Genomic DNA, 21,902 nt, shown 5'->3' on the forward strand with positions numbered 1-21,902 from the left:
CAAGATGAAGATGGGAACAGCATGATTCAGGGCCACCATGAAAAAGGATGAAACACTGTGAATCAATGAAGTCCATAAAAGTCAAATACAGCATTGGCCACAAGACGGTGATGGTGAAACCAGAATGTATCAGGACAGACTCCTGCAGAAGTAGGCTGAGGGGTGTGGGGGGGCAGGGTAGAAGAATCAAGCAAAACAGGCAACACCTCTGTGCGAGAAAGGGGGGGCACAAGGGAACATCACGGGGGACCAGAGGGGTGGAGATGGCCTGTGGTCACAGAGGGACTAAACACATGTTGGTGCATTCTTACCTGCTGTCTGAGCAGGGGTTCGGGCCCTGAATCCTCCTGGTCTGAACAAGTCCAGACAGGAAATGCCCTTTTCTTTGTCTGCCCTTCGATTCGGATGCCCGGGCGAGAGACACCCTTGATCTAAGAGTTAAGAGCAAGAAGGAAGAGGCAGGGCTAAGAAGGTGGGTGGTGCTTAGGCCAGGTGACCAAGATCCACTCGCACCTGCTCCCAATCTGCAAAGGAAAAGAGGCTAGAGGGCTCCTTAAGTAGGTAAAAAGAGCAGCAACCAGGAAGGCACCAGGTGGGCAGGGCTTGCTAAATTGGGAAAAAGAGCGGCAACCAGTAAGGCAACAGGTGGCCTGGGCTTTGGCCAGGTGACCAAGATCCACTTGCACCTGCTCCCCATCTGCAAAGGAAAAGAGGCTGGAGGGCTCCTTAAGTAGGGTAAAAGAGCGGCAACCAGGAAGGCATCAAGTGGGCGGGGCTTGCTAAGTGGGGAAAAGAGCACCAACCAGGAAGGCACCGGGTGGGCGGGGCTTAGGACAGGTCACCAAGATCCATTTGCACCTGCTACCAATCTGCCATGCTTGTAGGAGCACCCAAGTGTACATGCGTCTTCCCCGTCACTAACCGGCATGTGGCTTCTCTGTTCAGTGGTTCCCTTTCCTTCTCCTGCGCTGTGGAGATCGGGAAATTCACCCTCTTCTGCTCGGCTTGCCCACCTCTCTTCCCACACCGGTGACTAGAATGCCGGTTCCCAGATGCAGATGGAGTCCTCTTCATGCTGTCCAGCAGCCCCTGCTACTGGGCACAGGTCACAAAGGCTCCCATGATGGCAACACGTACACAGCCCACTTGCTACGGGCTGTGTACATCCTCTGGGCACTTTTCTGGCATCCTGACTCCTCGTCCGGTCCCACCACGGCAGCCTCACAGTCCCCTGCTGGCTTCTACCTTCCAGGCCTTCCTCTTGCTCTCTGCTCTAACAGTCTCCTTGGCAGGCTGCAGGTGTGGGTCTCTAATGAGATCTGCCTGACCATAATTACAGGGACATGCCTGACCCTTACAGCTCCCTGCAGGCATCTTCCTCGTCCCAAGTACCAAAGTGGTGAAAGTGTGTGGTGTTCACTACCCTTATTGCCTCTTCTTCGTCTCAGTATTGTTAGGTGTTATATGTAGGTAATGGGGGGAACAGCTTTACAATAACCTATAAAGGTCAGGGAGCATTTGGTTGAATCTCAACAGGTTAAAGGGGGATACATGTCTCTCCTAAGGGTACCCAACTTTTAACGTTTCTGCTTTTCATCCTCTTTTTGATGTTTGGGGCTGATAATATCTTCTGTCATTCTCTTTATCAACGGGATAGGGATAACAATAACCCGTAATTACCTCTGGAATAGTGGGTGCTTCATGAAAGGGAAAGGCGGAATACTGCATCTCACCGGAGGACATCTCATTCCCCCTCCCCAAGGACCCTCGACCCATGTGATCCTCCCACGCTTCTCCACTCCCAGGGTCAGGATCCAAAAGCGATGGCCCTTCCCTGGCCAGCTGAGAAGAGGACCCAAGGGGAATAAATGTGAGGATGCCCTCAGGTTTCTCAAAGTATGCATTTCTAGGAAAGCTCATAAACCAATCCAAGTCTTCAAGATCCGCCACAGCTCCTAGAAAAATTACTCCTCTGCAGAGAAAAATATATTTTTATGCCAAGAGAAAGCATTATATGCTCGGTGTAATTGGGGCTACATGTTGTTTTCTTTATTTGCTGCGCAGCAAACACTGCTCCGAGACAATGCAGAACGTGTTTTATGCCAATGGTAAAGAACGCTTATTTATTTTACAAAGCACAAATTTATTTATTTATTTTATTTATTTATTTATTTTAATTCTTGATAACGCGCCAAATCACCCAAAGGCCTCACGGCGCACACAAAACAAAAAAGACAATACTAAACAGACAGTTGAAAAGCAGACATCTCAGGGGGAACTATGAAATGAAGATTTAAGGAGCATTGAAGAGATGGGACTTGAGATTTTTCTTGAACTGAGTCAGTGAAGAGGAGCTCTTAAGATGGAGAGGAAGAGTGTTCCAGAGAGTAGCGGCTGAGACACTGAAGATAGCTTTGCCGAACTTGGCAGTTCGAAAAAACGGGGCTGAGTGAGCATGGCTTGCTCAGTGGACCTAAGTGAACGGCCGGGGACGTAGCGATGAATACACTGGGTCAGGTAGATGGGTGCAGAACCAATCAGACATTTGAAGGTAAGAGTGAGTATCTTAAAGGATACTCTATGCTTGATGGGCAGCCAGTGCAATTTCTTCCTAGCATCAGTAATAGAAGAGTGCCTGGCCAGACCTAGCACGGCTCGGAATGCGCCGTTTTGGGTTGTCTGGAGAGCAGTGATATTATCAGCAGAAGTATTTGCTAGGAGACTGTTACAATAGTCTAACCTAGAATTAACAAGGGCCGTTGCTAGAAGAGACATATTGCTGACAGAGAGAAACGGCCGCAACACAAAGAGTTGCTTGTTAATCCAGCAGCAGGATGCCCTGGTCTTAGCAACATGTTGGCACATTGAGAGCTCGGCATCAATAGTGACGCCCAGAGTCTTAACGCTGCGTGCCACTGGAATGGATACATTGGCAATGGCAAATGAGTCGTATTCCTTAGAAAGGTTTTTTAACATGTGGCTTGAACCTGCTATGAGAAGCTCAGTTTTATCGGCATTGAGAGCCATAAAATTCGTACTCATCCATGAATGGATGACAGAGTAGATTGCAGAGATGGCCTTGGAATCTGTAGGGTAGGAACCAGACAACTCAAGGACGACCTGGGTGTCGTCCGCGTAGTTGGTATAAAGGATACCCAGATCGTCGAGCATGCGAAGCAGGGGGAGAATATAGATGTTGAACAAGGTCGGGGATAGGGATGAACCCTGGGGGACACCACGTGTGAGCAAAGAGGGTACAGAGGAGGCATTTTGAATGACGACCCGAGCATTTCGAGGTCCAAGAAAAGAGACTAGCCATTGTGTGGAGAGATTAGAGCAGCCCACAAGGGATTGTAGCCTAGATGCCAAGAGTGAGTGGTCGACTAAGTCGAACGCCGCGGAGAGATCCAACAACATCAGGAGTGCAGGATGACCCCGATCGATGATGGAAGCAAGATTTGGTTTTAAATCCAACATAGCCATTTCAGTGCCGTGAAAGGCATGATAACCTGACTGACGAGGCCCCAGAATGGTATTATCATCAATAAATTTCTGTAACTGAAGATAGGCGACTCGGTCCATGACCCTCAGAAAGAAGGGAACGTTGGTGATAGGACGATAATGTTTAGCCAGGAGGGGATCAGGATTAGCTTTCTTGAGCAGGGGCGTGATCCAGGCCTCCTTGAGATTGGTTGGTACTTGACCCTCTGCAAAAGACTGATTAATCAGCTTAGAGATCCAAGGACTAATGGTGTCGAGGCATTGTACCAGCATTGTACCAGCAAATATTGCTCATCGTAACTCATTTGGCTGGCAACATATTCAAACATTATACGTTGCTTGCCAGATGGAACAATGGAGTGTGCCAGAAAACATGCAAAGAACAGTTCATGCACTACCAGAATGAAGTATGCCAATGAGAAATCAGGTGCCACTGTTTACAATCAACATTACATTGCTATGAGGACAGAGCACTGACTACACTTACAAATATCTAACCAGTCTCTAAAAACAGGCAAATACTCCCTGCCAAATAATATAGAGTAAAAATAGACCCAACAAGAAAATATAGCAAACAACAGACATATAGGAGCCAACCCCTTGCTGTCACCCACGAAGTTCAACTGTTATTTTCAGATCAGTGGTACCAGTAGAGTAGTGGCAGGGGAAGGAGCCATAATGTTATCACTGCCCGATCTGAAGGGGAACTTTAAGGGGGGATGAAATCATTGTTGAAGATTTTAAAATGAATTACCAGGTGAAAAGACGTGTTGATTACAAAGAGGGATCTTGCTTATTGGCCCATTGGCAATGAAAATTACTTTGTTTGCCCCTTTAAAAATCATTTGACTCCAAACGTCCGTAAATATTATCGGAGCCTTGGTTGTAACCGGGTCATAGAAAGTGAAAAGATTGTGAAAAGAATCTAACCAATTGTTGCTTTGCCCATCCTTCTTACCCCAGCCTAAACAAAATGGATCAAGTAGAATCCTCACAGAGATTTCTTAGAGAGCCCCTTTAAAGGAAATCCCAGAGTTACTAGCATCACAACCCAGAAGCTTTACAGCATTCTCCTGTAACTAGGAGGTTCCTCGTCTGCAATCAAGGAGGGGTTACTAGAGGTTCATAGAACATGTGATTATATTGAAAACTCCTCTGTAACTGAGCGCACTAAGGAACAGAAGGTACTGTTCCCTATACCGTTACACTGTTACTAGAGGCAGCAAGCCTTCAATGCAAACCACAGTTTTCCTTCACTCTACTAGCTGAAACAGCTGACTTGGGCTCATGTCCTCCAATACTAGTTGACAGGACTCAGTAAAAAGAGAAGTAGGCTTCCCAGAGGAATTGCAGCGGTGAAACGATATTTGCACACAAAATACTTGGCATGCAAAACAATCTTGAAAGCCTTATTATGATATTATGGGCTTTTTGAGAATCAGCATACACCCAATTATTTTGCAATGCAAACAAGATTGTTTACACCCCCTCCCCCTTTGTATTGTCTTGTAGAATTATACAAGTGCTCAGTGAAACTATTCATTTATAGGGGAGAGTGCTCATTGCATTCATGGAGGGGGCGTGAAGGAAGAGGAAGGCGTTGAAGCAACCATGACAAGTCTGGGGGAGGTGTGTGATGATACCAGGACAAGCCAAGGGGTGCAGAGGAGGTGGGGTCAACCAGGATCTTATGGGTTTCATGCTTAGGGGGTATCACAGAAGGACAGAGGTTAGATATATGACGAAGACAACAACCTATCAACATCAGTAGGAGGTTTATTCTATTTCAGAGGTGCAATATGGGTCTGGTAGGTGGGACGAGAGGGATGAAGGCCACTAGGGCTAGGATGAAACCATTTACAATATGCTCAGGGTCAGCAAAGTCAATGTTCTCCCATGGTTCAACACTGCACTCCATAGCTGGGGAAAACAATCCCAAATGTGAGATGTGGGACTCAAAAGGGTGGACCAAGAACTGATGAAGTCTCTCACAACAGTTCAGGTTAATTGGCTCCTCTTGGCTCTGGCTTAAAGTCCTTGGAAAATCCATGCCCCTTGCCCTTGGTTTGCAGGCTTTTGGGGTTCCCAAGAATAATGCTAGAAGATTTAAAGCAGGGACTTTCTGGGGGTATCTCGAGGGGGCATGGCAGTGACTTTGACACTGTTTCTAGGTCTAGGGAAGAAGGTTAAAAAGGGCAGCTGTGTCTTCCTCTTCAGGAGTCAGTTCTTCCAGGGACAACACAGTAGGTCTTGTGTTATCAATATCTCTGGTCCTGCTCCCTGGCTGGGGTGCCAGTCTCGAAATCAGTTTCCTCATTCCTTGCTCAGTCGAGACCTCCCAGCGATTCAGTAAAGCAGCGCTCACTCTTTCCTTCTCCCACCTCTATTGCCTGCCCCGGGCCAATCTGATCTGCTGGAACCTCAAGGGCCTTGCTGGCCCTTTGGTGTACCTGCCCTCCTCCCTCTATCTGAGGCAATGTAGCGCTATATCCACTTTTTTCCAGATCAGCCTCTCCTCCTCCTCCACCTTGTCAACTCTCCAACAACCTCCGCTCTGAATGATCATAGTTTTCCTCGTAATACCTTAAGAACTCTTTCTCCCTCAACATTCCTAACAATTTCTCTCCAAATGGTAGCAATTATCGCCCTCTAGCCAACTCACAATCCTCTCACCAGATTCTAAGAACTCTCCCCACTCCAGATAGTAACAGCTCTCTCCCTACAAAATCCTCACAATTCTTCTCCTCAAAATCTCTCTTGCTCTCCAGTCATCACCAAGCACCTTCCTCCAACTCCTGATTATGCTCCCCAGCCCCCACAGACTGCATAGACAGGTTTATGTAGGGTCCAGACTCCTCCCTGGCTGTGCTTTGGGTGAATACTTGCGTCTAGGGCTGTTAATGGGGATAAGGGCTGGGGCTGACTAGGAGCCAGACTGGCACTTGGAGTATGATTCGAGCTCAGGGGTTGGGACAGATGAGTCCTAGCCATCATTTTGAAATCCAGTGACTCTTTGCTTTGTGTCCTGTCTTGAGTTTGGGCATACTCAGTGTTCAGCATTCAGGGTTGGAACCTTGGAAGCATTTGATAAGCGTGTAAAGGTCTTTTTTTATTGAGGGAATGGGAACCTGGGCAACATTTAGCCGGATCATTGTTTGACCTGCACATCTCTAATTGTGATGCGCATTTTAGTGGTATTCTGCACCATCTCTTCCTGCTTGACTGGCTTGGCTCCTTTGTTCACCCTGCTGTTGGTCCCCAAGGGAAGCCATGGGCCTTCATCCCAGTGATGGAAGGCAACTCTTCCTGTAACCTCAGTGGGGCTTGCACTGATTGCAGTACAAGTATTTAGTTTCTAATGTGGGTCAAATTATTTTCAAAATGGAGAAGTAACTAAATAACAACGAGAAGGGAGTGGGAAGGAAATGGCAATCATAAGACATCCCTTTAAAGACGAGTTGACAATGAGAAAGTTTCATGGATCAGAAAGATGGGGGAAAAGCCTTACTCATTATTCCTATGACAAAGCCAGCTGACCTTTGGTCATAGTTGCATGATATAGTACCGTTCCACGGCTATACCAGGGAGTCCCGGGATGTTACCCCCTGGTATAGCCTGTGCAACAGGTACTTAACGCTATTAGCACCCGGTACATGGGCTAGAACGGAGCTAATGTGAAGTATTTACTTTCTGTGAAAGGGTCGCCTCGCGGCATCCCGTTCACGGAAAGAAAATACTGTACCATGATGGCCGCCATGGATTGAGAAGGCGGGCCATCGCAGCAATGAGGTAAGTGGGGAGGGAGGTTTGTTAAAAAGGTGACGGATAGTGGGGGTAAGATGGCTGGTGGGAGAACTGACCATCAGGCGACTTGGAACGTGGGCTAGATCAGCAGTTCCAGCTTGTGTTCTTACCGTCCTGATTGGTTGGCCCCCCCCCCCCCTAGGGTGCTAATATTCACGATGTGTACCAGCAAAAAACAAATTCTTTACTGTTTAATGGGACGCAACAATGGGAAGTGCCATGTATCTTTAACAGACTGTGCTGATTCCTTGATGCAAAGCCTATTGCTGATATAGCATACAGAAATATGTCTCCTAGTCTTCTGTCAAGCACTTGAACTGTTTGACTAAAACTGTATAATGAATTGTGTTGTCTAATGCCTGACCCAGGTCCAACTCTGTTGGTCCGTCTGCCATACGATAAAGGCATGATCAGTAGTTCGGCTGAAGATTGTGTGAACAAGTAATTCTCTGTATCCTCTTCCCAGGTCCCCACCTCTGTCTGCAGTGAAAGCTGCCCTCCAGGATACAGGAAAGCATCGAGGTACAGAGAACCACACTGTTGCTTTGACTGTGTTTTGTGTTCCAAAGAGGAGTTTAGTAACATGACAGGTAAGCAATGAGTTTCTGTAAATCAGAGAAGAAGAATGCCCAGATTAGTTACACTGAGCTGTCCTCTTCCTCGTCATGGTCCCTGCCATCAGAGGTGTCTACCTCGAGAGAAGCACTCTACTCTCCTAAAAAAATACATGTGATCCTCCCTTGTACTGCGGGCTAAAATAACCCTCACACCTTTCAGCCGACAGAGCCATCTTAAGGTTTTTTAGGACTTGGGCACAAACACATTTGCTGCCCTCCAACAAAAGAAATGAAGGGATCTGAGGTTCTTGGTTCTCCCTCCCCCACCACAATAACAACCCACAGCTTGATAGGCGGCCATGGCAGTGATCAAAATAGGGATGGGAACTCCCTTGCCCACCTTCATCCATGCTGAATTCAGAATAATAAACATGGGGCATTTCCAGTGCTTAATTTGTGTGGGGAGGGGCGGTTCCAGTGCTCAGCCCTGGCACTTATTTTTCAGCCCCTGCACTTATTTTCTCAGTTTCATTACAATGTTTTGTGTTGTCAACTGCATTAACTGCCAGTCAGTCACACATCAAACAACCACACTGTGCACTTGACATGTGTTTCTGCATCCTGGGTCAGCTCATTGTTGTTTTGGAACTGCATGACCCACTTTCACACAGCAGTGCTAGTTATACATTTTCATAAATAACAATGATTTGGAAGGGGGCAGTGCTGGGTCCTCATGCTGACCATGCCGGCACACTGCTCCAGTCCGCCTGCATGACATTGGTGCACTTCACTACTGTAATAATCAGAAGCAATCCATGGCAGGGTGGGTTGACAAACACAGGGCAGTCACTAGCCAGCAGCACCATTTCAGGGACTGTGCCAGGGAAAGGCCATTGCTGACGGGGTACCTGTCCTGAGTGCCAACCTATTTAAGATGATCTGGCTTGTTTGACAGACAAGTTCATCGGTTTAGTAATGGTTTTTCCTGCACTTGTCCATCAATTTACCAGAGGAGGAAAGCTTGTTTGCTTTATTTTCTGTGGATAGATCTCAGCATGTTCCACTTGCCACCTATAGAAGAAGAGCAAAATGTAACGATGACTGTGTTTAAAGAAGCAATTAAAGATTTGTCTCATATCTAAAATATTACACAACTTAGAAAGTCCACAAAGCACATGATAATCTGACATTACAATATTCAAAAAAATAATTATTGACATATGGAATGCAACATTAGCATGATTGTAGCTTTATTTGCTCCATAGTAAATGAAAGCCTGTTACTACTAGAATACTAATTGATGTGTAGATTTGATACTGTAATCTGGCATATGATCACAGATCTCTGGAACAAGTACTCAACACACTGGGTTATCTTCTTAACCATTGTGGCACTCAACCTTTTTAATACGCATTTCAAGTTCACTTATTTCACAACATTACTATATCACCAATGGAGGGTAAAATACTACACGCATTGTGGTACAGTGAACAGCCAAACTGCATGTTCTAAAGTGAACAGCGAGTTAATTAATTAACTCAGTTAGGGACTTCGTTGTCAACAACATCCAGACAGCAGGCAACGCAATAACCAGTACCATGACACATGTTATTTAAGGTTTGCAAAAAATGTGCATTGAGATTTTTGTATCAGGAAGCCTGGTGGAAGCCTCCTCCCGGAGGAGGGACAGGGCTGCATGGGCCTCGTTTCACCACCCTTTAAGAAGGACCCACTTATCATCCATCCAACCATGGGAACGCAGTCGGAGAAGAGGACTGCGACAAAGGAGAGTGGGACTCAGTGTAAGGGAGGTCACCAGTTAGTAATGTGAGCCTCACCACTTCATTCCTTCTTCTCTTCCTAGTCATCGACATGAGAACATGCCAAGGAAAGTGGATGTTATGGAGTATAACAAACATAGTGGCAAGCAAACTTATGCAAACTCCAGTGGGTACATCCTTCAGAGTTACTCCTCACGTGCGGCACTAAAAGAAGCCCCCCAGCCGGGAAGACCTAGCATGGATGGACAGTGGGAGCAGAACCTAAGCTAACATGTGAGCCTTAGAAATTGCAATTTTAATCCATAAGGGTAGAAGTAGAGGACTGCCTACAATGAGATCCAAGACCAAAGATTGCAAACACGGTCTGGGATACGAAAGGATTAGGTACAGTCCAGGTAAATAGGACACCACCTGACCCACACCTAGAGGAGAAGAGGGTGGCTCAGTCCCCTCCTTGAACTGGTAAGAACAATTATCTGTTTTAAGTGGTAATCAGAAAGGTCCTTTGGTTTGAATGAAGGGAAGGGATGAAGAACCACACCTTACGGGAGAAATTTAAAAAAGAGATCTCCACACAATAAACTCTCAGATCACTGAACTTACTGGCTGAAGTGATGGCTTGAGAGAGCAAAACATTAGCCCGCAAGACATTGATAGGAACTGACTCTAATGGCTCTAGCAGCGAATCCTGCGGTGTAAGTGGAAGATCCCACTATGGACCACAGACCAAGCAATGTCAAAACTATTGAGAACACGAGCAGCGTAGGTCTCTTTCGGCAACATACTGCACAGACACACATTGAAGCCCACCTGATGTAAATGCAGACAATTCTAAGAGAATCACATGAGTGACAAACCAGAACCTACCCCCAACACCACCTAGAAAACAAAGACCAGTGTTGCAATGTGAAAGGCAGTCCACAGTTCTGTAGAGGCAGCCCTAACAGACTAGATAGACCCTGTCACTGAAGACCCACCTGTCCAGATTCCAGGCAGTTACCTGGAGTCTGTGAAGAACACAGAAGGGACAGACAGGCTCCTTGAGAGGAGCCGGAGAAAGAGGAAGCACCATCTCTGCGGATTGTGACATGTTGAGGGGCAGGGCAGGAACCAAGCCTTCCTCTTCTATTTTGAGGCACAGAGGATGACAGGAGCCTTCATTCCTCTGGCCTTGTGGAGGACTTGCAAGAAGATGAAAGGGAACATGGGCTACAGCAGCTGAGGATGCCAAGGAAAATAACTCAGGCTTGAAGAGCCCCCTCTCTCAAACAGTACCAATGAAAAAGATGGTCCTTACTGAAGAAAACTAGGTCCATTAGTTTATCCCTTAATCTGATACAGAGCAGTTTGAATAGGCTAGAACGGATGTAGATACACACGATGGAGACACTTCTAAACACAATCATTGGGAACAGAGGATGCAGGTCTCCCTTCCTCAATAGGTGGAATAGAGCTAAGCACTGGTGGAGCTGGTTGTGAATCTTTTGTGACAAGGGAATGAGCAGCCTGAAGTTGACAAAGTCCAAAGATAAGTGTAAACCTGTCAGACTAAGGGCAGGAGTGGAGACTATGCCCAAAGTATGACGAATACCCATGAACCCATGTGATCTGCCTGAAACCACTGATGAACCAGATCTCGACTGTGCCTAAGAATGGGCCTGAGATGACCCTTCTGCTTGACTGCCCTCTAAGGAGGAAAGGACACCCATTCTTACTTTTGTACTGAAAATGTCTGTACTAAACTCCAACTGTTTGCTAAGAGGGAGTGTTGGTTGAAATGTTTCTGTAACACAAACTGTTCCAGGATGAAACAAAACCTCTTCGTGTCCGAAGTGAGACAGGCATGGTATCAAGAGAGACACAGACTCAAAAGGAACAGTTTGAAAACCTTTATTATCAAGCTTGATGGGGTTGGTGTAATGCCTACCTGGTCGTAACTCTAAGAGGATTGTTCCCTCAGCTGATGCTTCTAAGGGCCGTTGATGCCCGTAAGTCCAAAACCAAAGTTTGTCTGTGTCCAACCCTATGCTTGCCCCCACTCTTAACTCAAATGTGATAAGGGTCTTCAAAAGGAAATATAAACAACAGCTGGTTTCAGGTAGTCTTACCCATAGGTGTAGTTCTGCCAGTTCAAAGTAATTCAATTCAACAGGGTTGCCCTTGGAAACTTCCACTTAGGTCTCTTGCAGCAAGTCAATAGAGTTCACAATGTCTCTGGGTCTCTTGGTGTTCCCTTCCCCGAGCTTTGACCCTTCCAATTCCAAGCACAAAACACAGTTCCTGTTAGGCTTTTCAGGGTTCCGTTCCCCAAGTCAAGACCTCTTTTCACAAAGTTCAAAGATTTCTTTAGTGGACCTTTTAGGGTTGCCTTCCCTAAGCCTACGCCCCTTTTTATGCAGTTCAACAAACAACAAAAAGCCCCTCTTGTCAGGATGTACCTTTCACTGTACAGTTCTTTCATGGGGTAGTATCAGAGACTTTTGAAAAGGCTGGGTTTGTTGCTCCTCCCAGGCGTGACCACTCTGACCTCCAACACCTCTCCTTATTCTCTGGCACCTCTTCTTCTTCTGTGCCTCCTTTTTCTCTTTACTGTGCTTTCTGCACACCTTCTTTTTCTATCGTGCACACTTGCACCTTTTTTCCACCTTTCCGTGCCTCTTGCACACTTCTCCTTACTTTTCACCTTCATGTACCTCTTGCACACTTCTCTTTGCTTTTCTCTGTGCTCTCTTACACCTTCATTTTCTCATTTATGTGCCTCTTGCACTCTGCATTTATTTTGGGTCGCTTGAACCCTCTTTCTCAATTTTGTGTCGCTCACACCCTCTTTTAGCTGTGCGGTTTCCCTCTCTCAGTCTCGTTACTGTTTTTATCAGTTTCAGACACTTGCACCCATTTTCCTTACTTTTGGGTCAATCGTATCCACTCTTGGCTGTTTCCGTGCAGCCAGCGAACTTGCTCTGTCTTTCCGTACTTCTAGTACCCTTTTCTGTTACTCCGCTTTGCTTTCTTCCCGCTTTTCAGCTTTTACTTCCTTTGCTTTCGTAGCTTTGCTTTCGCTTACTTCACTTTGTCTTTTCCTCTTTTCTTGCTTTGCTTTGCTGTTTCCTGCTTTCACTCACCAAGCTGTTTGGTTTCTCAACACCCTTGGTCCCACTAAAGCCACCCGCATGCTACTAAGTTTCTTTCTGGCTCACAAAACTTACCACTAGTAGCGTGGCGCTGGCGGGCAGGTAAGAGGGTTATTGGGCCAAGGTCAGGGTCTCACCACCTGTCCCAAGTGAACGAGCACTCGTCTGAACAAGGTCAACAGACTGCCTTCCGTCCCGCTCCGGCTTCTTGGAGACACAGCTCCATCGCCACGCTGCAGCCCCTTTCACACACCGGGCCAGTGTCTTGGCGTCCCATACTCCACTGGTCCTTCTGGGCTCCTCTTTCTGCTGCTTCTGCTCCTTGGCTCCTCTGGTCCATTCAGCTTCCCCAGCTTGCAGAACCACCCTTTTTTATATCGTAAGTGAGAGTAAATGGGAGTCAGGTGTGCATAATTGAAGAAATGTGGCTGACCTTGCCTGACTCTATTAGTGGGACAGTTCAAAAGTGTTAGATGGTAGGCCTCCCTTTGTATCCCTATGTTGTGTCTATTGGTAATCTTCATTGCTTCCAATGGCCTCTACCTCGACCCAGTACTTGTTGGTAATGGGGAGGGGGAGATTGGGCGCAAGGGGAAATATCCCATGAAGACTGAGGGAGAGTGGGATGGTGGGCAATTAGGAAGGGGGATTTCATGTCTCGGACTTGGGTATTCTCCTCCCAATCACCACAACTCTCCACTCAGGTGATCATCCCTCGCTTGCCCACCCCAGGGTCGTGATCCAAAAGGGATGGCCCTTCCCTGGCCACCTGAATGGAAGTTCCTGGGGGAGTAGGTGGGAGAATACTGTCAGGTTTCTCACACCACCTTGTGGCTAGAGTTGGCATCAATGCGGCAGTCAACCAGATACGGGTGAATGCGAATTCCCTGGCCATGAAGGCAGGCCAGGACCTTCATAAACACACAAGGCTTCAATCTCCCCTGCATGGGAGAGAACAGAACTAATATTAAAGGCATTTTCCGTGTCAAAAGTGGCCAGAAAGTCCCCAGGGCATTCCTCTTGAGGATGTCTTGAATCCTTCACCTGAGGTGTGCTCCTCTCCATTTTTTTTAAACGTATTTTATTGTCATTTGTATTAAATGCATACAAATACAACAACAATTAACTAAAACAATAAACATAAACAACAACAGTCTTCAAGGGAACAGTTCCTCTTACTTGGGTGGGCATGGGTGAAGTTGGGGGTTCCGACATCTCGGGAAGTGGGAGGGATCTCGGTCAAGGAGATCACCATGTCCGGGCGAGTGTGAGGGATCTTATATGGTAGAGTAATGGGGTTTATCAGGGGGGTTTATGGTCTGCACTGAAGTGTATTTCTCTCAGGAGGGCCTTCCAAGAGTTCAGGGTGCCACTCGCAAAGTCTCCGTCAGAGGCGATTCCATCTTGCCAGGCTCTGGTTTTGGCTGCAGTCCATCTCTCTAGTTCTTTTAACCAGCGTTCATGTCTAGGGCCCCCTGGTGACTTCCATGCCATGGCTATAGTTCTTTTTGCAAGGACACATGAAATGTCCATCAACTTAACGACATGTTTGTATTTGCTTGGTCTGGGGTAGGCCCCTAATAAGCATTCCCCGGGTGTCCATTCGTATCTGCTTACCCCGGCATCAGTGCAGGTTTGTTTGACTTTGGACCACAGCGCCATTGTCCTGGTGGAAGTCCAGAACATGTGGATCAGATCAGCCTTGTCGTTTCTGCACCACGCGCAAGCCGGGCAGGCCTGTTTGTTGAAGGAGGCCACCCTGTGCGGGGTCATATACATCCGATACAGGACGATACAGGACGTTTAGTTGTATCTGACCGAATCTGGAGTTTCTCAACACCTTCTTAGGGTATAGTAGCATTCTTTCCCATTCCTTGTCTGTAAGCGTAGTTTCAAGATCTGTTTCCCATTTCGCCTTCAGTGTCTCACTTTTGGGGTTGGGTTTATCGATGAGTCTCCTATAGAGTCGAGAGACCGGTTTCCAGCCATCCGTGAGGTCGTGCATCTCTTGTAACAGTGGGTCCGGGGTGGGTTCTTCCGGCCAGCTGCACCAGATCTTCTTGGCGGTTTGAGCCGATGATATCAGAGGAACGGGCCGCTTGATAGCCCCTTATTAGCCTGCAGCTATTCAAAATCCCTGAATTCGCCCTCCTCAAACATGTCTCCCCATGTGTAGATTCCGGAGTCCTCCCACCTCCTGGATGTGGAGAGATCTGATTCTGTTTTGCACACGTCAACCAGAATGGGGTTGTCTGGAGAGTAAGGGTGTTTCACCTGTCTGATGTAGCAGTTTCTGGTCCAGATCTGCCCGCCAAGTTCGACGATCAGCGGGGCATCTGGGGATTGTCGTAGAGGGTTCCAAAGAGTTTCCCTGGGGAATATTCTGGAGGGAGATTGTTTCAATAGTCCCAGCTCGGCTGATGGTTTGTCAGAAAGCCACTTCGCCACGTGGCTAAGCTGTGCCGCAAGATAATACAACTGGAGGTCTAGGAGTTGTATTCCACCCTCCTTATATGGGAGGGATAGGGTAGCCAAAGTCAATTTATGCCTGGTAGGTCCCATAAGAAGTCCCTGATAAGTGCCTCTAATTTCTTAAAGAAGGGCGGTCTGATGCAATGGCATATGTTGACGAAGAAGTACAGAAATCGGGGGAGGACTATCATCTTGACAATTGCTGCCCTGCCCACCATCGAAAGTGGGAGTCTAGACCAAAACTTCATGGATCTGCGAAGGCTGGTTATTGCTACCTCCGTGTTGTGCTTATGTGTGAGCATCGGGGTGTGACTCACATTAATTCCTAGGTACCGGAACGTGTCGAGTTGCCACTTTATCCCAATGTCCGGGAGGTCAGTTTCTTCTAAGCCTCTCAGGCTATCCAAGGGAAAGGCAGAGGATTTCAGTCTACTGAATTTGATCCCGGAGTATTTCGCATAGTTGTCTAGTACATCCAATGTGATTGGTGCATTGACCTGGGGATCTTTCAAGTATAAAAGGACATCGTCCGCGTACAGGGATATTATGTTATGTTCGTTGCCCACTTTGATGCCAGCGTCAAAGAATTGGTTCCTAAAGTACATGGCAATCGGCTCAAGGCCCAATATGTATAGCATGGGCGACAGTGGGCTCCCTTGTCTGGTGCCCCTTTGTATTTACCAGGATTCAGACACCGTTCTGCCGGTTTTTACTCTTGCTATAGGAGAATTATAGAGTACTGTGATCCATCTGACAAAGCCCTCGCCAAACCCGAACCCCCTCAGCATCTCGATGAGCCACTCCCAGAAGATGGAATCAAAGGCCTTGATGGCATCGAGTGATAGTACTGGAAGGTCTTCCTCATTCTCACATGTTTCGGCCATAATGTGTTGAAGCCTTCTCAGGTTGCCCCTGGTGTTGCGTCCTGGGACAAAGCCATTCTGGTCTTCGTGGATTAGGGACCCTACCACCCTAGCGACTCTGCTGGCCAGTATAGTGGTGAGGATCTTACTATCATAATTTAACATGGCCAGAGGGCGATAAGAGTCAGAGTCAGTGGGTGGTTTGTTTGGTTTGAGCATGGGAATAATTATTGTCTCTTTCATAGTGTTAGGTAAGACCCCGTTTTCGTAGGCCTCCAGGTAGACCTCGTGGAGGATTGGGGTGAGGATGGATTCGTATGTTTTGTAAAATTCAGGCGGGAGGAGCCTTACAGGTGGCTAGCGATCGGATTACACTAGTCACGTCTTCTGCTGTGATTTCCATCTCGCGTGCCTCTCTCTGTTCGCTAGATATTTTGGGGAGGCCTATCTCGTCTAGTGTTTCTTTGATTTCGTCACTGTCTATTTGTGTTTCATGGGAGTACAATCTGGAGTAGAATTTGGCAAACGCTTCATTAATTCCCAGTTGTGTCTTATGACTTGTCTCATTCTCGTTTAGTATCTGGGAGGTGCCTGGGACTTTCACGCTTACACAGCCAGGCCAGCAGTCTGCCGGTTTTGTCGGATTCCTTATGAGACCTGGTAGTGTATGTCGCGAAGTCAAACTTCTCCAATCTGTCCCAGGAAGATTGGCACTTCTCGCGGGCTTCCTTCAACTTCGTTTCAACTTCCGGAGTAATATTTGAGGTGGATTCTAGACGGGAGATCTCTTTTTCATGTGCTTCGAGTTCAGACCTCAATTGCCTACGAGTGCCTCCAGCTTTTGATATTATTTCTCCTCTGGTCACCACCTTCATGGCTTCCCACAGTGTGCTCCAGGTAGATACGGAGCCTTTATTAATGTCAATGTATTCTTCTAGTTTTTCAGCGAGGTCTTCCCTGAACTCTGGGTCGGCGAGGGCTGCAGTGGGCATTCTCCACATGGGGATTGGTGGTCTAGGCCCTGTTAATTGCCATTGCATAATCAGTGGGGAGTGATCTGAGATTGATCTTCCTAAATATGCTGTGGTTTCTGCCAATGGTATTTGTTCCCTGTCGATGAACAGATAGTCGATTCTCGTGTGGATCTTATGCGGGGCTGAATAATAGGAATAGATCTTTTCAACAGGATGTTGTTCCCTCCAAATATCTACCAAGTCGAGTTGTTGCAGTGTTTCTGTCAGAGCACATGTTGCAGGGTTGCTTGGATGGGGGGGTGGTGCAGACCTGTCCATAGAGCCATCCATGACGCAGTTGAAGTCCCCCGCCCATATAAAGGTCCTATATCTTTGAGCATATTGCCCTTAGGTGAGATGGTATCCCGTGTTGCGGGAAGTACGAATTAACTAGGCAGATTGGAGTCTGTTCGATGGTGCCCCACATTATCACAAACCTTCCTTCTTTATCGGACTCGAATCCTTGCAATTGGAAGGGCACATTCGGGTTCACCCATGTGAACACCCCCCTTGAGTATTTGGAGTAGGGGGAACCTCTCCCGGTCCCAGCCCATCGCTCTATTATTTTGGACATGGTGTCTTCCGTAAGATGCGTCTCTTGTAACATTGCAATTGAGACCTTTTTCCTGCAGAGATAGGATTGTATTCGATTTCGTCTCAGGTATGAGCCCATCCCTCTCACATTCCACGTCATGACCTTGAGTTGTGACGCCATCGGGTCAATGTTTTGAGGCTGGCTGGCAGCTCATCCTCTGGAGCCTGTAGTGATGCCAATCCTAGGTTATTAGGCCATTGACGGGAGTAATCGGGTTCTTCTCCCCCCAAGTTGTGGCATGCACCCATCCTGTGTTTCTTCAGCGATAGTGGTATGAAGACTGTATAACTAACAAAACTGTTAACAAAACTCAAACTGGTGCGCCCAGCGACTAAATCTTCGTTGTGGTGCTCGGTGCTCTCGAGCCGTCCAGACCCATCCGGGTGTCAGGCGCGAGCTGGGTCGGGCAGGTGGCTGTCCCGACCCGGATTGTCTGCGGGGGATAGGGCTGGTGTCTGGCAGAGAGGCCGAATGAGGGCCGTTTCTATGTAGCTAACTGTTAGTTGGATTACCTTCTGGGGTCCGGTTGATTGTGCTTGTTGTGGTCATGTATGGCAGCGTGTGTTGTGTGCCGACGGTCTGAGAGACTCATTCTTCCATCTGAGGAGCATCTTTACCATCTGCAAGGTTGTTGTCTTCCAGCCACATGTTGGCGGCCGTTGGGTTTTCTTTGAATATGGCTCGTCTGTTGAAGATGACTTTCAGGCGTGATGGGTAGAGCAGCCTGTATTTCAGGTTCAGTTGTCGGAGTCTTGCTTTTACCGGGACAAAAGAGTTCCTCTCCCTCTGCACTTTCTGAGTGTAATCGGGATAAATGGTTATTTTAGAGTCGCCACGTTCGATGGGGCCTTCTTCCCTGGAGTGGCGAAGGATAATCTCCCTATCTTGAAAGTTTAGGATTTTAGCAATTATTGGCCGTGGAAATGATCCAGGTGGGGCCGCTTCTGGAGTGACCTGTGGGCCCTTTTGACCGCAAATCCTTGCAACAATTTCCTGGCCCCAATCTCCTGTTGTAGCAAGGATTCTATAAAGGCTGTAGTGTTCAGGCCTTCGTTTCCCTCTGGTACTCCTAGGATCCTAATATTGCCCTGTCTAGCTCGACCTTCGGCCTCCTCTGATCTCTCCTCTAGGATCGCCACTTTCTTCTTTAGGTCTGCAACCTTGGATTTCAAGACTGCCGTGGCTCCTGCCGTTTCTTCTAATGAAGTCTCGGTGTTTGTCACCCTCTCAGTTAATTTGCGGGCGTCCTGACGCATGAGTTGAATGTCCATTTTAAATTTGTCGATCTTAGAGTCTATGTGTGTCCTCAATGAAGCAATAGCCTCCAATATTTGGGAGTGGTTATCCGTGGTTTCCCCCTCTTTCGTGTGGGTAATCTCTGGAGCACAAGAGCGAACCAGTGTGGGGGTTTTTGGCTTGGCGGATACAAATGAGTCCATGGTAGCTGCTTTCGCTTTGTTCCTGGCGGCCATTTTGGAGTCTCGGTGATGCTGCCCCTGGGACACTTTAGATGAGTTACCGGTGGGGGTATCAGCCGTCTCTCCGTGTATAGAGTAATGAGTGACGTTCCCAAGGTGTCAAAAGTCAATAAATCCAAATCTGCAGGTGGCTAGGGGTGTTATATCTGTGCCCCTGCCTCTGAGCGAGAGATATGTGGGCGCCGCGGTCGCGCTCTTGCAGCTGGTTCTCGATGTCCTGTGCCCCGGGGCGACGCTGGGGAGGAACCTCCGGTGGTAGTGTGCGCCCTCAGCGGGCCGTCCCCAGCGACGGATGAGCCCGCGTAGTGTACCACGGGTGTAGAGTTTCCGCTGTGGTGGGCCTCGCCCAGTGGTGAGAAGCAGGATGGGGGCTCTCCCTTCCGATGTTCTGCATGCGATCGTGCTCCGTCGTGGTGTCTCTGCTCGATCTGGCCACCTTAGTCCCCGGATGCCGTTCGATGGCGGATTTCTTCTCGGAGTTTCCGCTAAATGCTGGACGCCATCTTGGATGCGTATGGGAGCGGGGGAGGGAGTATGATTCAAGGACAATTTCGCCGACCAGAGGGTCCGATTTCCCGGTTGGTCAAGCAGGTTGCGTCGGGGTCGGCTTCTCCCACCTCTGCATCAGCTTTTCATGGTCGTAGGCACTTCTTATACCGGCAAAAAGGATCGAGGAACGGCGTCTCGGCCGGAGCTCGGCTATTCAGCCTCTGTACGCCATCGGCTCCAGACCACGCCCCCTCCACTCCATGAGCCTTTTCCACGGAGTGACAATGTGCCCCAAATCTGTAGGATGGAAGGGGAGATTGATGGAGCAGCCTCTTCTGACTAACTCCAGCACCCAGATTTGTAACACCAGAACTTCTGAGGTAGAACTGAAGGCCTAGATTCAACCCCTACTGGAAGAAGGTCCTATAGGGCCCTTGCATTGGAGAGGCTCATAGGACAGATGGTGTCTTTTTATGCCTGATCCTTGCCTTTGGAAGCATCTCCAAGACCACTGTTTGTTGATGGGCTCCTCCCAGATTGTGGGGATGAAAAGGACAGCTTTCAGCCATTATATCTGGAGGAGTAGGGTTGAGGGATGAGCATGTACTGACGCTCTGCACATAGGACCCACAACTGACACCAAGAGTGTGTCATTGTGGGCAGTACACTGAATAAGTTCCCCCAACTTGGAGACAAAGGGTGTCTGGTATTTAAAGGCACATGGGGCCTCATTACAACTCTGGCGGTAGCCGTGCCGGAAAAAATGGCAGGCTGCTGCCAGAGTTGCGTATTTTTTCTGGTGCCTGGCTTTGGGGAATCACCGGGACATTACAGCCCCGGCAGTCCCTGAGGCCAGGCGCCGGGAAATGTAACTCCCCATTCCCAATGGGAATGGGGAGGACGGTAGCCACGGCACCATTCATAAAGGTGCCAGTGCTACCGTCAAAGTCTGCGAGGTCAGACCTGGCGGGCAGGAGGGCATCTGGCATGCAAACTTGTACTCTACAGGTCCGGTAACAACAGTTCCAGTAAGCCTACCAGCACCATTGTTACTGGACTGGCAGGGTCATAATGAGGCCCACAGTCCTTTGAGTGTGCTCACCTTTCCAAAATTGCTGTCCAAACTGTGTAATCCCTGCCACTGTTGCACCTGGGTCCACATTGGTTGTACAAAGTACATTACACCAGATGTCTGATAAAAGCTGGGGCTGTTTCTCCATGATTTTCAGTGGTCCAACGCAATACTAAAGCAGGCAGGAGGAGTTAAAAATCCCTGATCATGGACTTTGAAGTTTAGCCGGTGCACTGGCCTGCCCTCTGAATGAATGTTAAGGCAGCGTGAGACATCTGCTCCAAAACTACTCCCATCATGCCGCAAAATATCCCTGTTAGTGCCTCTAGGAGATCCGTCTTGAAACCCTGATTAAGGTACATTCTTGATCAGAATATAGGGGCGAAGATTCAGTCTTTACATCCTTGAAGAATTATTTTTTTGCCTTAGACAAGTTGGGGATGTATCTGTTATTGGCATTTTTAACTAGCAGATGGAATTCTCTAGAGCATTCCAGAATCCCAAATTTACCCCTCCAGTTGACGGCTCCTTTCTCAATGGCCTGCCCACAGAGGAACTTGCCAATGTCTCAAAACGCATCATCTCGAGTGTGCCTTCTGAGGTTGTTAACAAAATGGAGTCCACCGCATTGCACAAAGACAGATGTGGATACGAGTTCCCACACCAATACTCAGCGTGTGGGGGCAATCATTTTAAAGCAATCTGCTTAATGTCCCTGAGTCAAGCCCGAGGAGTGTGGGGTGGCATCATGGTACCTCGCGCCATGGAGAAAGCCAGTGGGTCCCAAGCAGGGGCGGTTGAACTCTACGAGACACTTCAGAGGACACAAGGAAAAGAAGGAGGAAGGAAGGCCATATGAAAGGGCTGTGAGAGAATGGCGGTTGCACCGCTCGTTGACATTGCGACCCAAAGAAGACCAAAGCGGTACATCTGCTACTTGGTTGAGCAATCCCAATCAGACCGTGGGTTCAGCCACTCATCGACAGAAGAACCAAGAAAAAAAGAATATGTCTATGCATTAGGAAATCCCACATTGAAGGAACAGAGCCTCCTCCTGCTGCTACAAGTGAATGGCCTGCCGGCAGAGTTAATGGTCGACACTGGGGCTACAGTAAATGTCATCAGTCAGGAGGTCTACGGCAACAT

The sequence above is a fragment of the Ambystoma mexicanum genome, chromosome 1q (assembly GCF_040938575.1).
Source record: "Ambystoma mexicanum isolate Mex_15411 chromosome 1q, UKY_AmexF1_1, whole genome shotgun sequence".
Lineage (NCBI taxonomy): Eukaryota > Metazoa > Chordata > Amphibia > Caudata > Ambystomatidae > Ambystoma > Ambystoma mexicanum.